We start from the raw sequence: 15150 nt of genomic DNA on the forward strand, positions 1-15150 counted from the left end.
TTCGCATTCCACTTCTGGAGTATATGGTTTGTGTTGCCCCTATCCCTATGTTTCCCCATTGCATCCTATTGTAACTATACATTGTTTGCACTGTTTTCTAAGACTATACTGCATATTTTTGCTATTGGGTATATATATCTTGTGTATATTTCCTATCCTCTCACTGAGGGTACACTCTAAGATACTTTGGCATATTGTCATAAAAATAAAGAACCTTTATTTTTAGTATAACTGTGTATTGTGTTTTCTTATGATATTGTGCATATGACACTAAGTGGTACTGTAGTAGCTTCACACGTCTCCTAGTTCAGCCTAAGCTGCTCTGCTAAGCTACCATTATCTATCAGCCTAAGCTGCTAGACACCCTATACACTAATAAGGGATAACTGGGCCTGGTGCAAGGTGCAAGTACCCCTTGGTACTCACTACAAGCCAGTCCAGCCTCCTACATTGGTTGTGCAGTGGTGGGATAAGTGCTTTGAGACTACTTACCACTCTTGTCATTGTACTTTTCATAAGAGAAAAATATACAAAACAAGGTCAGTGTATATACACATAGACAAAAAGTTTTGCATTTCCTCTTTTCACTCTTTTCTAAGTGCTGAAAAGTACTTCTAAAACTTTCAAAAAGTTCTTAAAAGTTTAAAAAGTTTTTTCTGTATTTCCAAAAAGTTCTGAAAACTTTTTTTCTCTTTTGTCTATCACTTTAACTCTCTCTAAAAATGTCTGGCACAGGCCAAAAAGTTGAACTGTCCAAACTTGCATATGATCACCTTAGCTGGAAAGGAGCAAGGAGTCTCTGCATAGAGAGAGGTTTGAGTGTAGGGAAGAATCCTTCCTTAGAACTGTTAATTAATATGCTTAGAGTACAGGATAAGGCCATAAGTGCCCAATCTGTAGAAAAAGTAGCTAATGGTTCTCAATCTGATCCAGGGACTCCCCCAGGAAAAGGTTCAGGAAAGAAACTTCTCAGCCGGCCCATTACTAGACAGTCTAGCATAGTTGGTACAGAGGTTGAATCACATCATACTGAGGATGTGCTCTCACATTATACTGGTAGCCAAGCTGTTAGGGTGCCCTCTGTAAGGGACAGGTCTCCTTCTGTTCATTCCCATCATACCTCTGTATCTAGAAATGTCCCTCCCACCCACCCTGATGACAGATTGTTGGAAAGGGAGCTCAATAGATTGAGAGTGGAGCAAACCAGACTGAAGCTCAAGAAGCAACAGCTGGATTTGGATAGACAGTCTTTAGAAATAGAGAGGGAAAGACAGAAAATGGGTTTAGATACCCATGGTGGCAGCAGCAGTATTCCCCATAGTCATCCTGCAAAAGAGCATGATTCCAGGAATCTGCATAAGATAGTTCCCCCTTACAAGGAGGGGGATGACATTAACAAGTGGTTTGCTGCACTTGAGAGGGCCTGTGCTGTACAGGATGTCCCTCAAAAGCAGTGGGCTGCTATCCTATGGCTATCATTTACTGGAAAAGGTAGGGATAGGCTCCTTACTGTAAAAGAAAATGATGCTAACAATTTCCAAGTTCTTAAGAATGCACTCCTGGATGGTTATGGCTTAACCACTGAACAGTACAGGATAAAGTTCAGAGATACCAAAAAGGAGTCTTCACAAGACTGGGTTGATTTCATTGACCAGGCAGTGAAGGCCTTGGAGGGGTGGTTACATGGCAGTAAAGTTACTGATTATGAAAGCCTGTATAACACAATCCTGAGAGAGCATATACTTAATAATTGTGTGTCTGATTTGTTGCACCAGTACCTGGTAGACTCTGATCTGACCTCTCCCCAAGAATTGGGAAAGAAGGCAGACAAATGGGTCAGAACAAGGGTGAACAGAAAAGTTCATACAGGGGGTGACAAAGATGGCAATAAGAAGAAAGATGGTGAAAAATCTCAAGATAAGCATGGGGATAAGGGTAAAACCAAAGATCCCACTTCAAATCTTAAACACTCTTCAGAGGGTGGGGATAAAACAAATTCTTCCTCTTCTTCCCAACCTGCACACATTAAAAAGCCTTGGTGCTTTGTGTGTAAAAACAGAGGCCATAGGCCAGGGGATAAGTCCTGTCCAGGTAAACCCCCTGAGCCTACCACCACTAATACATCAAGCTCTAGTGCCCCTAGCAGTAGTGGTACTAGTGGTGGGACTGCTGGCAACAGTCAAGCAAAGGGTGTAGTTGGGTTCACTTATGGGTCCATAGTGGAAACTGATGTAATCAGTCCCAAGACAGTTTCTGTCACACCTAGTGGCATTGGCCTTGCCACACTGGCTGCTTGTCCCCTTACAATGGATAAGTACAGGCAGACAGTTTCAATAAATGGTGTTGAGGCCTTGGCCTACAGGGACACAGGTGCCAGTTTCACTTTGGTGACTGACAACCTAGTGCACCCTGATCAACACATCATTGGACAACAGTATAAGATTATTGATGTCCATAACTCCACTAAGTTTCTTCCCTTAGCTATAATTCAGTTTAGTTGGGGTGGAGTTACTGGCCCTAAGCAGGTGGTGGTATCACCTAGCTTACCTGTAGACTGTCTCTTAGGTAATGACCTAGAGGCCTCAGGTTGGGCTGATGTAGAGTTTTATGCCCATGCAGCCATGCTGGGCATCCCTGAGGAATTGTTCCCTCTCATTTCAAGTGAAATGAAAAAGCAAAGGAGAGAAGGCCTGAAAACTCAGGAACCCTCTCCATCAACAGGTAAAAAGGGTATCACAGTATCCCCTAACCACCCTACCATTCAGGATACCATTCCTGTGGTGGGAGAAACCTCTCCTGGGGTGGCACCTGTTCCAAGGGAATCATCAGTTGGCAAAACTGTACTCCCTGAGGTGGAAGTACCTCTCTGTGGGATAACTAACATTGGTGAGAAAAAGAGCACCATTTTAGTTAACATGGAGCATCCCTCCAACCCTCCCAGAGAAACTTTAGTGCAGAAACCCTGCACTGCCTCACAACACTTAGGACAGCATCCCTGCCCTAGTGTGGAGCTCATAGGACAGCATCCCTGCCCTGCTCCAACTCAAGAGAAACAGCATCCCTGTTCTCTCTTCCAGCCATATGGACAAAGTTTTTGCCCAGCTATGGCTTTTCTGAGACAGCATCCCTGTCTGGCATTTCCATCACTACAAATAGGTTCAGTGGACAATTCCCACTGCTCTAAACTAAAACTTACTGATAGAAACTCTGAAAATACATCTTCACATTGTTGCCTAGCTAAAAAACTTCAAACAGGGTGGTTTACATCTCCACAGGGAAGTAACCATATAGTGGATGATAAAGGGAGTAACCAGTCTATTGCAGAGCTACTCTCTACTTATCACCACTTAGACAATAAAGTCTCAACTGGCCAAGGTTAGCCTTATTGTCCTTCGTTTGGGGGGGGGTTGTGTGAGAAGGTAGCCTCTTTCTAGCCTTGTTACCCCCACTTTTGGCCTGTTTGTGAGTGTATGTCAGGGTGTTTGTCACTGTTTTCACTGTCTCACTGGGATCCTGATAGCCAGGCCTCAGTGCTCATAGTGAAAACACCATGTTTTCAGTATGGTTGTTATGTGTCACTGGGATCCTGCTGGTCAGGACCCCAGTGCTCATAGGTTTGTGGCCTATATGTATGTGTCACTGGGACCCTGTCACACAGGGCCCCAGTGCTCATAGGTGTGCATGTATATGTTCCCTGTGTGGTGCCTAACTGTCTCACTGAGGCTCTGCTAACCAGAACCTCAGTGGTTATGCTCTCTCATTACTTTCAAATTGTCACTGACAGGCTAGTGACCATTTTTACCAATTTACATTGGCTTACTGGAACACCCTTATAATTCCCAAGTATATGGTACTGAGGTACCCAGGGTATTGGGGTTCCAGGAGATCCCTATGGGCTGCAGCATTTCTTTTGCCACCCATAGGGAGCTCTGACAATTCTTACACAGGCCTGCCACTGCAGCCTGAGTGAAATAACGTCCACGTTATTTCACAGCCATTTTACACTGCACTTAAGTAACTTATAAGTCACCTATATGTCTAACCTTTACCTGGTAAAGGTTAGGTGCAAAGTTACTTAGTGTGAGGGCACCCTGGCACTAGCCAAGATGCCCCCACATTGTTCAGAGCCAATTCACTGAACTTTGTGAGTGCGGGGACACCATTACACGCGTGCACTACATATAGGTCACTACCTATATGTAGCTTCACCATGGTAACTCCGAATATGGCCATGTAACATGTCTATGATCATGGAATTGCCCCCTCTATGCCATCCTGGCATTGTTGGTACAATTCCATGATCCCAGTGGTCTGTAGCACAGACCCTGGTACTGCCAGACTGCCCTTCCTGGGGTTTCTCTACAGCTGCTGCTGCTGCCAACCCCTCAGACAGGCATCTGCCCTCCTGGGGTCCAGCCAGGCCTGGCCCAGGATGGCAGAACAAAGAACTTCCTCTGAGAGAGGGTGTGACACCCTCTCCCTTTGGAAAATGGTGTGAAGGCAGGGGAGGAGTAGCCTCCCCCAGCCTCTGGAAATGCTTTGTTGGGCACAGATGTGCCCAATTCTGCATAAGCCAGTCTACACCGGTTCAGGGACCCCTTAGCCCCTGCTCTGGCGCGAAACTGGACAAAGGAAAGGGGAGTGACCACTCCCCTGACCTGCACCTCCCCTGGGAGGTGTCCAGAGCTCCTCCAGTGTGCTCCAGACCTCTGCCATCTTGGAAACAGAGGTGCTGCTGGCACACTGGACTGCTCTGAGTGGCCAGTGCCACCAGGTGACGTCAGAGACTCATTGTGATAGGCTCCTTCAGGTGTTAGTAGCCTTTCCTCTCTCCTAGGTAGCCAAACCCTCTTTTCTGGCTATTTAGGGTCTCTGTCTCTGGGGAAACTTTAGATAACGAATGCATGAGCTCAGCCGAGTTCCTCTGCATCTCCCTCTTCACCTTCTGATAAGGAATCGACCGCTGACCGCGCTGGAAGCCTGCAAACCTGCAACATAGTAGCAAAGACGACTACTGCAACTCTGTAACGCTGATCCTGCCGCCTTCTCGACTGTTTTCCTGCTTGTGCATGCTGTGGGGGTAGTCTGCCTCCTCTCTGCACCAGAAGCTCCGAAGAAATCTCCCGTGGGTCGACGGAATCTTCCCCCTGCAACCGCAGGCACCAAAAAGCTGCATCTCCGGTCCCTTGGGTCTCCTCTCAGCACGACGAGCGAGGTCCCTCGAATCCAGCGACACCGTCCAAGTGACCCCCACAGTCCAGTGACTCTTCAGCCCAAGTTTGGTGGAGGTAAGTCCTTGCCTCACCTCGCTGGGCTGCATTGCTGGGAACCGCGACTTTGCAAGCTTCTCCGGCCCCTGTGCACTTCCGGCGGAAATCCTGTGTGCACAGTCAAGCCTGGGTCCACGGCACTCTAACCTGCATTGCACGACTTTCTAAGTTGGTCTCCGGCGACGTGGGACTCCTTTGTGCAACTTCGGCGAGCACCGTTTCACGCATCCTTGTAGTGCCTGTTTCTGGCACTTCTCCGGGTGCTACCTGCTTCAGTGAGGGCTCTTTGTCTTGCTCGACGTCCCCTGTCTCTTCAGGTCCAATTTGCGACCTCCTGGTCCCTCCTGGGCCCCAGCAGCGTCCAAAAACGCCAAACACACGATTTGCGTGTAGCAAGGCTTGTTGGCGTCCATCCGGCGGGAAAACACTTCTGCACGACTCTCCAAGGCGTGGGGGATCCATCCTCCAAAGGAGAAGTCTCTAGCCCTTGTCGTTCCGGCAGTATTCACAGTTCTTCAGCCTAGTAAGAGCTTCTTTGCACCAACCGCTGGCATTTCTTGGGCATCTGCCCATCTCCGAGCTGCTTGTGACTTTTGGACTTGGTCCCCTTGTTCCACAGGTACCTTCAGACAGGAATCCATCGTTGTTGCATTGCTGAGTTGTGTTTTCCTTGCATTCTCCCTCTAACACGACTATTTTGTCCTTAGGGGAACTTTGGTGCACTTTGCACTCACTTTTCAGGGTCTTGGGGAGGGTTATTTTTCTAACTCTCACTATTTTCTAATAGTCCCAGCGACCCTCTACAAGGTCACATAGGTTTGGGGTCCATTCGTGGTTCGCATTCCACTTCTGGAGTATATGGTTTGTGTTGCCCCTATCCCTATGTTTCCCCATTGCATCCTATTGTAACTATACATTGTTTGCACTGTTTTCTAAGACTATACTGCATATTTTTGCTATTGGGTATATATATCTTGTGTATATTTCCTATCCTCTCACTGAGGGTACACTCTAAGATACTTTGGCATATTGTCATAAAAATAAAGTACCTTTATTTTTAGTATAACTGTGTATTGTGTTTTCTTATGATATTGTGCATATGACACTAAGTGGTACTGTAGTAGCTTCACACGTCTCCTAGTTCAGCCTAAGCTGCTCTGCTAAGCTACCATTATCTATCAGCCTAAGCTGCTAGACACCCTATACACTAATAAGGGATAACTGGGCCTGGTGCAAGGTGCAAGTACCCCTTGGTACTCACTACAAGCCAGTCCAGCCTCCTACAGATGGGCAGATGCCCAGGAAATGCCAGCTGCGGGTGCAAAGAAGCTTCTACTGGACAGAAGAAGCTGTGGTTTCTGCAGGAACGCAAAGGGCTAGAGACTTCCCCTTTGGAGGACGCATCCCTCTCGCCTTGTAGAGTTGTGCAGAAGTGTTTTCCCGCCGAAAGAATGCCAACAAGCCTTGCTAGCTGCAAATCATGCGGTTAGCGTTTTTGGATGCTGCTGTGGCCCAGGAGAGACCAGGAGGTCGCAAATTGGACCAGGAGGTAGAGGGGACGTGGAGCAAGACAAGGAGCCCTCTTAGCAGCAGGTAGAGCCCGGAGAAGTGCCAGAAACAGGCACTACAAGGATGCGTGAAACGGTGCTCACCCGAAGTCGCACAAAGAAGTCCCACGTCGCCGGAGAACAACTTAGGAGGTCGTGCAATGCAGGTTAGTGTGCCGTGGACCCAGGCTGGACTGTGCACAAATGATTTCCGCCGGAAGTGCACGGAGGCCGGAGTAGCTGCAAAAGTCGCGGTTCCCAGCAATGCAGTCTAGCAAGGTGAGGCAAGGACTTACCTCCACCAAACTTGGACTGAAGAGTCACTGGACTGTGGGGGCCACTTGGACAGAGTTGCTGGATTCGAGGGACCTCGCTCGTCGTGCTGAGAGGAGACCCAAGGGACTGGTAATGCAGCTTTTTGGTGCCTGCGGTTGCAGGGAGAAGATTCCGTCGACCCACGGGAGATTTCTTCGGAGCTTCTAGTGCAGAGAGGAGGCAGACTACCCCCACAGCATGCACCACCAGGAAAACAGTCGAGAAGGCCGTAGGATCAGCGTTACAGAGTTGCAGTAGTCGTCTTTGCTACTATGTTGCAGGTTTGCAGGCTTCCAGCGCGGTCAGCAGTCGATTCCTTGGCAGAAGGTGAAGAGAGAGATGCAGAGGAACTCGGCTGAGCTCTTGCATTCGTTATCTAAAGTTTCCCCAGAGACAGAGACCCTAAATAGCCAGAAAAGAGGGTTTGGCTACTTAGGAGAGAGGATAGGCTAGCAACACCTGAAGGAGCCTATCACAAGGAGTCTCTGACGTCACCTGGTGGCACTGGCCACTCAGAGCAGTCCAGTGTGCCAGCAGCACCTCTGTTTCCAAGATGGCAGAGGTCTGGAGCACACTGGAGGAGCTCTGGACACCTCCCAGGGGAGGTGCAGGTCAGGGGAGTGGTCACTCCCCTTTCTTTTGTCCAGTTTCGCGCCAGAGCAGGGCTAAGGGGTCCCTGAACCGGTGTAGACTGGCTTATGCAGAAATGGGCACCATCTGTGCCCATGAAAGCATTTCCAGAGGCTGGGGGAGGCTACTCCTCCCCTGACTTCACACCATTTTCCAAAGGGAGAGGGTGTAACACCCTCTCTCAGAGGAAGTCCTTTGTTCTGCCATCCTGGGCCTAGCCTGGCTGGACCCCAGGAGGGTAGAAACCTGTCTGAGGGGTTGGCAGCAGCAGCAGCTGCAGTGAAACCCCGGGAAATGCAGTTTGGCAGTACCAGGGTCTGTGCTACAGACCACTGGGATCATGGGATTGTGCCAACTATGCCAGGATGGCATAGAGGGGGCAATTCCATGATCATAGACATGTTACATGGCCATATTCGGAGTTACCATTGTGAAGCTACATATAGGTAGTGACCTATATGTAGTGCACGCATGTAATGGTGTCCCCGCACTCACAAAGTCCGGGGAATTGGCCCTGACAATGTAGGGGCACCTTGGCTAGTGCCAGGGTGCACACACACTAAGTAACTTAGCACCCAACCTTTACCAGGTAAAGGTTAGACATAGAGGTGACTTATAAGTTACTTAAGTGCAGTGTAAAATGACTGTGAAATGACGTGGACGTTATTTCACTCAGGCTGCAGTGGCAGGCCTGTGTAAGAATTGTCAGAGCTCCCTATGGGTGGCAAAAGAAATGCTGCAGCCCATAGGGATCTCCTGGAACCCCAATACCCTGGGTAACTCAGTACCATATACTAGGGAACTATAAGGGTGTTCCAGTATGCCAATGTAAATTGGTGAAATTGGTCACTAGCCTGTTAGTGACAATTTGGAAAGCAAAGAGAGAGCATAACCACTGAGGTTCTGGTTAGCAGAGCCTCAGTGAGACAGTTAGTCATCACACAGGTAACACATACAGGGCACATTTATGAGCACTGGGGCCCTGGCTGGCAGGGTCCCAGTGACACATACAACTAAAACAACCTATGTACAGTGAAATAGGGGGGTAACATGCCAGGCAAGATGGTACTTTCCTACAATAAGAAAACACAACACACAAATATACTAAAAATAAAGGTACTTTATTTTTATGACAATATGCCAAAAGTATCTCAGTGAGTACCCTCAGTATGAGGATAGCAATATACACAAGATATATGTACACAATACCAAAAATATGCAGTAATAGCAAAAGGAAGTAATGCAAGCAATGTACAGTCACAATAGATTGCAATGAGAGCACATAGGTATAGGGGCAACACAAACCATAGACTCCAAAAGTGGAATGCGAACCACGAATGGACCCCAAACCTATGTGAGCTTGTAGAGGGTCGCTGGGACTGTAAGAAAACAGTGAGGGTTAGAAAAATAGCCCACCCCAAGACCCTGAAAAGTAGGTGTAAAGTGCACCTATATTCCCCAGAGAGCACAGAAGTCGTGATAGGGGATTTCTGCAAGGAAGACCAACACCAGCAATGCAACAAAGATAGATTTCCGGACGAGAGTACCTGTGGAACAAGGGGACCAAGTCCAAGAGTCTCGACAAAGTCGAGAATGGGCAGATGCCCAGGAAATGCCAGCTGAGGATGCAAGGAAGCTGCCACCGGATGGTAGAAGCTGTGGATTCTGCAAGAACGAAGAGGGCTAGAAACGTCCCCTTTGGAGGATAGATGTCCCACGTCGTGAAGAAGCTTGCAGATGTGTTCCCACGCAGAAAGACCGCAAACAAGCCTTGCTAGCTGCAAGGGTCCCGGTTACGGTTTTTGAATGCTGCTGTGGCCCAGGAGGGACCAGGATGTCGCCAATTGTCTGAGGAGACATAGGGGGCGCCCAGCACGATAGGGAGCCCTCACAGAAGCAGGCAGCACCTGCAGAATTGCCGGAACCGGCACTACAAAGAAGAGTGAACTGGAGCTCACTGAAGTCACAAAAGGAGATCCCACGACGCCGGAGGACAACTCAGGAGGTTGTGCACTGCAGTTTAGAGTGTCGGGGACCCAGGCTTGGCTGTGCACAAAGGAAATCCTGGAAGAGTGCACAGGAGCCGGAGCAGCTGCAAATCACGCAGTACCCAGCAATGCAGTTTAGCGTGGGGAGGCAAGGAGTTACCTCCACCAAACTTGGACTGAAGAGTCACTGGACTGTGGTAGTCACTTGGACAGAGTTGCTGAGTTCCAGGGACCACGCTCACCGTGCTGAGAGGGGATCCAGAGGACCGGTGATGCAGTTCTTTTGGTGCCTGCGGTTGCAGGGGGAGGATTCCATCATCCCACGGGAGATTTCTTCTGAGCTTCTAGTGCAGAGAGGAGGCAGACTACCCCCACAGCATGCACCACCAGGAAAATATTTGAGAAGGCGGCAGGATCAGCGATACAAGGTTGTAGTAGTCGTCTTTGTTACTTTGTTGCGGTTTTGCAGGCTTCCTGAGCAGTCAGCGGTCGATTCCTTGGCAGAAGGTGAAGAGAGAGATGCAGAGGAACTCTGATGAGCTCTTGCATTCGTAATCTAAAGAATTCCCCAAAGCAGAGACCCTAAATAGCCAGAAAAGGAGGTTTGGCTACTTAGGAAGGAGGATAATCTAGCAACACAGGTAAGAGCCTATCAGAAGGGGTCTCTGACGTCACCTGCTGCCACTGGCCACTCAGAGCAGTCTAGTGTGCCAGCAGCACCTCTGTTTCCATGATGGCAGAGGTCTGGAGCCCACTGGAGGAGTTCTGGGCACCTCCCCTGGAATGTGCAGGTCAGGGGAGTGGTCACTCCCCTTTCCTTTGTCCAGTTTCGCGCCAGAGCAGGGCTGGGGGATCCCTGAACCGGTGTAGACTGGCTTATGCAGAGATGGGCACCATCTGTGCCCATGAAAGCATTTCCAGAGGCTGGGGGAGGCTACTCCTCCCCAGCCCTGACACCTTTTCCCAAAGGGAGAGGGTGTAACACCCTCTCTCTGAGGAAGTCCTTTGTTCTGCCTTCCTGGGCCAAGCCTGGCTGGACCCCAGGAGGGCAGAAACCTCTCTGAGGGGTTGGCAGCAGCAGCAGCTGCAGTGAAACCCCGGGAAAGGTAGTTTGGCAGTACCCGGGTCTGTGCTAGAAACTCGGGGGCATTGGGGTGACAATTCCATGATCTTAGACATGTTACATGGCCATGTTCGGAGTTACCATTGTGACGCTATACATAGGTAGTGACCTATGTATAATGCACGTGTGAAATGGTATCCCCGCACTCACAAAGTCCGGGGAATTTGCCCTGAACGATGTGGGGGCACCTTGGATAGTGCCAGGGTGCCCACACACTAAGTAACTTAGCACCCAACCTTTACCAGGTAAAGGTTAGACATATAGGTGGCTTATAAGTTACTTAAGTGCAGTGGTAAATGGCTGTGAAATAACGTGGATGTTATTTCACTCAGGCTGCAGTGGCAGGCCTGTGTAAGAATTGTCAGAACTCCCTATGGGTGGCAAAAGAAATGCTGCAGCCCATAGGGATCTCCTGGAACCCCAATACCCTGGGTACCTCAGTACCATATACTAGGGAATTATAAGGGTGTTCCAGTATGCCAATGTGAATTGGTGAAATTGGTCACTAGTCTGTTAGTGACAATTTGGAAAGCAAAGAGAGAGCATAACCACTGAGGTTCTGGTTAGCAGAGCCTCAGTGAGACAGTTAGTCATCACACAGTGAACACATACAGGGCACATTTATGAGCACTGGGGCCCTGGTTGGCAGGGTCCCAGTGACACATACAACTAATACAACATATGTACAGTGAAATATGGGGGTAACATGCCAAGCAAGATGGTACTTTCCTACACCTTGTCATTATCGAGTAAAGATCTCCGGCAAAGAGCCCCCCTTCGGGGGGTGCCTGTCAGGCATTGCAGCGCCTGTCTGACAAGGATCTATTCCGATGATGAAACATGACACCCATTCGGGTGTGTGAGGTTTCTTGCTCCTATATTTAGGGCTCCTCTCTCCTACTATTTTCTTTGGAACAGTGTATACTTTATTGTTAAGTGCATCTCATCAGGGAGAACGTACACTGGACCATCAATTTCTCCCTGTCCCTCTACTTTTGATCACACAGGGAACACATATAGGGCACATACTTATGAGCACTGGGGCTCTGCCTGGCAGGGTCCCAGTGACACATAGTCTAAAACAACATATATACAGTGAAATATGGGGGTAACATGCCAGGCAAGATGGTACTTTCCGACAGTGGTATAGAAGAGCTTTACATGTCTCCTAGTTCAGCCTAAGCTGCTTTGCCATAGCTACCTTCTATCAGTCTCAGCTGCTAGAAACACCTCTTCTACACTAATAAGGGATGACTGGCCTGGCACAAGGTGTAAGTATCTCTGGTACCCACTACAAGCCAGGCCAGCACCCTAATATATATATATATATATATATATATATATATATATATATATATATATATATATATATATATATATCCTGTCAGGGAATCAGCAAACCATGTAAATGGCATCTATTATATTCAAGAACCTGGGAGAGCAGTACAATCTGTTCCGAAATTTACATTTAATTGGTTTATGTATGTAGGTTGTAGGCACTAATCCAATTTGAGACCAGCAATACTTCCAGGTCACAACCTCGAAACCTACTCCCAGGTCGGTATCCCACTGTAACGCCGCGCTCTGACGCGGCGTCTCTTTCTGTCCTCACGGGTGGAATGCGCTACCGATATTCGGAGCGCTGTTCCCCGCGTTTTTGACTATGCTTTCTGGGAAGCATATATTTCGCTTCCGGAAGCGCTACACTTACTTGTAGCCTTTTTTCTTCTTTTGTTGTTGGTGGTGGGTCTTTTGTTGGTCCTTTTGCCTGTCTCTATCCATGTTGTGTCCATCTTGTCTTCTTCGTGTTTTTGTCCCAGCATGCTCTGTTTTTCTTTTATACTACTTCCTTTTTCCTATACTGGTCTATGGGCTTTTCCCAATCCAAGATGGTGTTACTTCCCTTTCCTGTGATGTCACTTCCCTTTTCTCAGTATGTAAGTCAGTCAGTCTTGTTCCTCCTTGCGTTGCAAACACTTCCTTCTGGTTGTGCTGTTCGCTCCTGTTCTTTGTTCCTGCTTTTTTGCCTCAGGAGATTTTTGCCTGTTCCTTGTTCCTGCTTTCGCCTTGGGATATTTTTGCCTGTTCTTTGTTCCTGCTTTTCCCTTGGGAGATTTTTACCTGTTCCTTTTTTCCTGCCTTTTACCCTGGATACTGCCTATTTTTGTTTCCTGTTGTCAAGTCCTGTTTTTTCTTGTTTTCCTTCAGGAGTTCCTGTTAGAGGTTTTTTCCCCAGTGTTGGTTTTTTTTCCCTCTGGGACTCCTTCTGGAGGGTACGGTCTGCCTTGGCGTAGCCTGTCAAGCGGCACCATGGCTACTAGAAGGGGTCGCCCTTATCTGGGAGTATCCAGGACCTGTAGAAGACCTGGTGTATTCGCCAATCTGAAATCCAGAGGTGAGAAGTCCAGCGCAGTTCGTGACACCCACTTCTTAAGGGCCTTATTGTCAGCCGTAGCTGAATGTTTAGTGTGCAATCTGTATAACTTGGAAATCCCGTCCTTCCTCTCGAGTGACCTGATAATGGAGGTAATCGGTGGGATTTCTGCCAGCTCGTCAGAGAATAAGGACCATCAGCCCATGCCACATGTTGCATTCTTGGGAAATCAAACGTGCCTAAAACTGTTGTCTCTATTTCTCTGAATTGCTAATGTGTGATTAATTTGCTATTTATGTACAACCGCCATGTTTCTGACAGGCCATTTTCTCTAAATTAGTATTAAACTCTTTACCCAGAGTTCGCAGAACGGTAGGGTTGGTAGTAAGCTGAAGTACTTGCTGGAGCACGATTTATTATAAACCAGATTGTTGTCATAACAATTAAGAGGCAATGGCCTCATTAAACGTAGATTTGACCATGTCTTGTCACATGCATGCTTTAATAAATGAAGCATCCCTAAAAAACGTTGGCGTACATTATACAATTGTATTTAGTGGCATGAACTCAAATATTTACCTATGCAACACCAATCAATGTCATTGACACACTTAATGGTAGAAATCAGCTGTTGACCATAATACTCAGATGCTGCTGACACATATCAAGCAACTTCAAAGCTCATATCCTAAATGTAGGTTACATTTTGATAGAACTCTTTAGCATACCAACAACATTTACACAGTCTAAAAGTTACAGAATGGATCAAGAAATTGTTTTGTGCAATATTTAAAATATCACATAATGATGAAAGTGTACATGTTTATTTGTTTTAAAGATTAGCTACTGGAAACAATACAATTCAGGAATACTAAATCGTGAAACAACCAGGATATTAGTTGGAGCAACAGAAACCTATATTGATCGAAAAGGAAAGTAAGTATAACTTTTCACCGTTTAAATGTAATCAGGTTGTTTGTGTGCTGATTAAAATTCTGGAATACTAAATCGTGAAACAATCTGGATATTAGTTGACACAATAGCAACTATTCATTTTACATTTTTTTGAGGTAACCTGTGTATTTGTGTGTTGTACACAGCAGCCCTTTGGCAAAATGCCCTCAGCGGTCATGTCGGCGTCGGCATAACAGATGCTGCCTCCTTAACAATAGTAGCAGCTGGGCCCCCAAAAGCAAACGTACATAAAACGGTTAGTTTGTCTTGTTTTACATGTAGGTGTTCTTTGTTGTAATGACCTATCTTTTGTGACATGTTTGGTTGCATCCGCGGAAACAGACATTTAGGCATTCATATGGAAAGAGGAAGCTCCTTCGCAATGGCAAAAAACCAGGAGATGAAAAATAAAACGATAGTTGACTATCATTTTATTTTTCATCTGGTGGTTCAGCCAGCAGTGCAGGGAGGGCCGGAGCTGGATCATGGGATGTGGGAGGGGAGAGAAGGAGAGAGTGCACCTAGATGCGCATGTGTGTTTGGCTGGCCAAACACACATGCATTCCTAAGTTTCCATAGCCCGGTTGTGTTGCACAGCTGCGCTGGAGAAACTGCACATATCATAGGGAAGTGTCTGAGAAGCAGTCCGAGCTCCTCAGACCAATCCTGGTGCTGCTTTGCTGGGGAGCTTGTGCTGGGCTGGGACACCGCAAGAAGAGGAGCAATGAGTGAGGCGGCTGGGTGGGAACAGCGGGAAAGGTACATTTTATTTTTTTAATTTTGTTTTAGTGGTTTCTCCCATCCCCGTCATCTCTACCACCCCAGCCCCTGACGCTTGACATTTGTGGGGGCAGCCACTCCATATGGATACTTCCAATACAAAAAGATTCATACTATGCTGCCTCTTCCCACCATCAACAATGGTAATAAAAAGCATATTACTATCAGG

Source organism: Pleurodeles waltl, chromosome 3_1 (genome assembly GCF_031143425.1).
Source record: "Pleurodeles waltl isolate 20211129_DDA chromosome 3_1, aPleWal1.hap1.20221129, whole genome shotgun sequence".
NCBI classification, from domain to species: Eukaryota; Metazoa; Chordata; class Amphibia; order Caudata; family Salamandridae; genus Pleurodeles; species Pleurodeles waltl.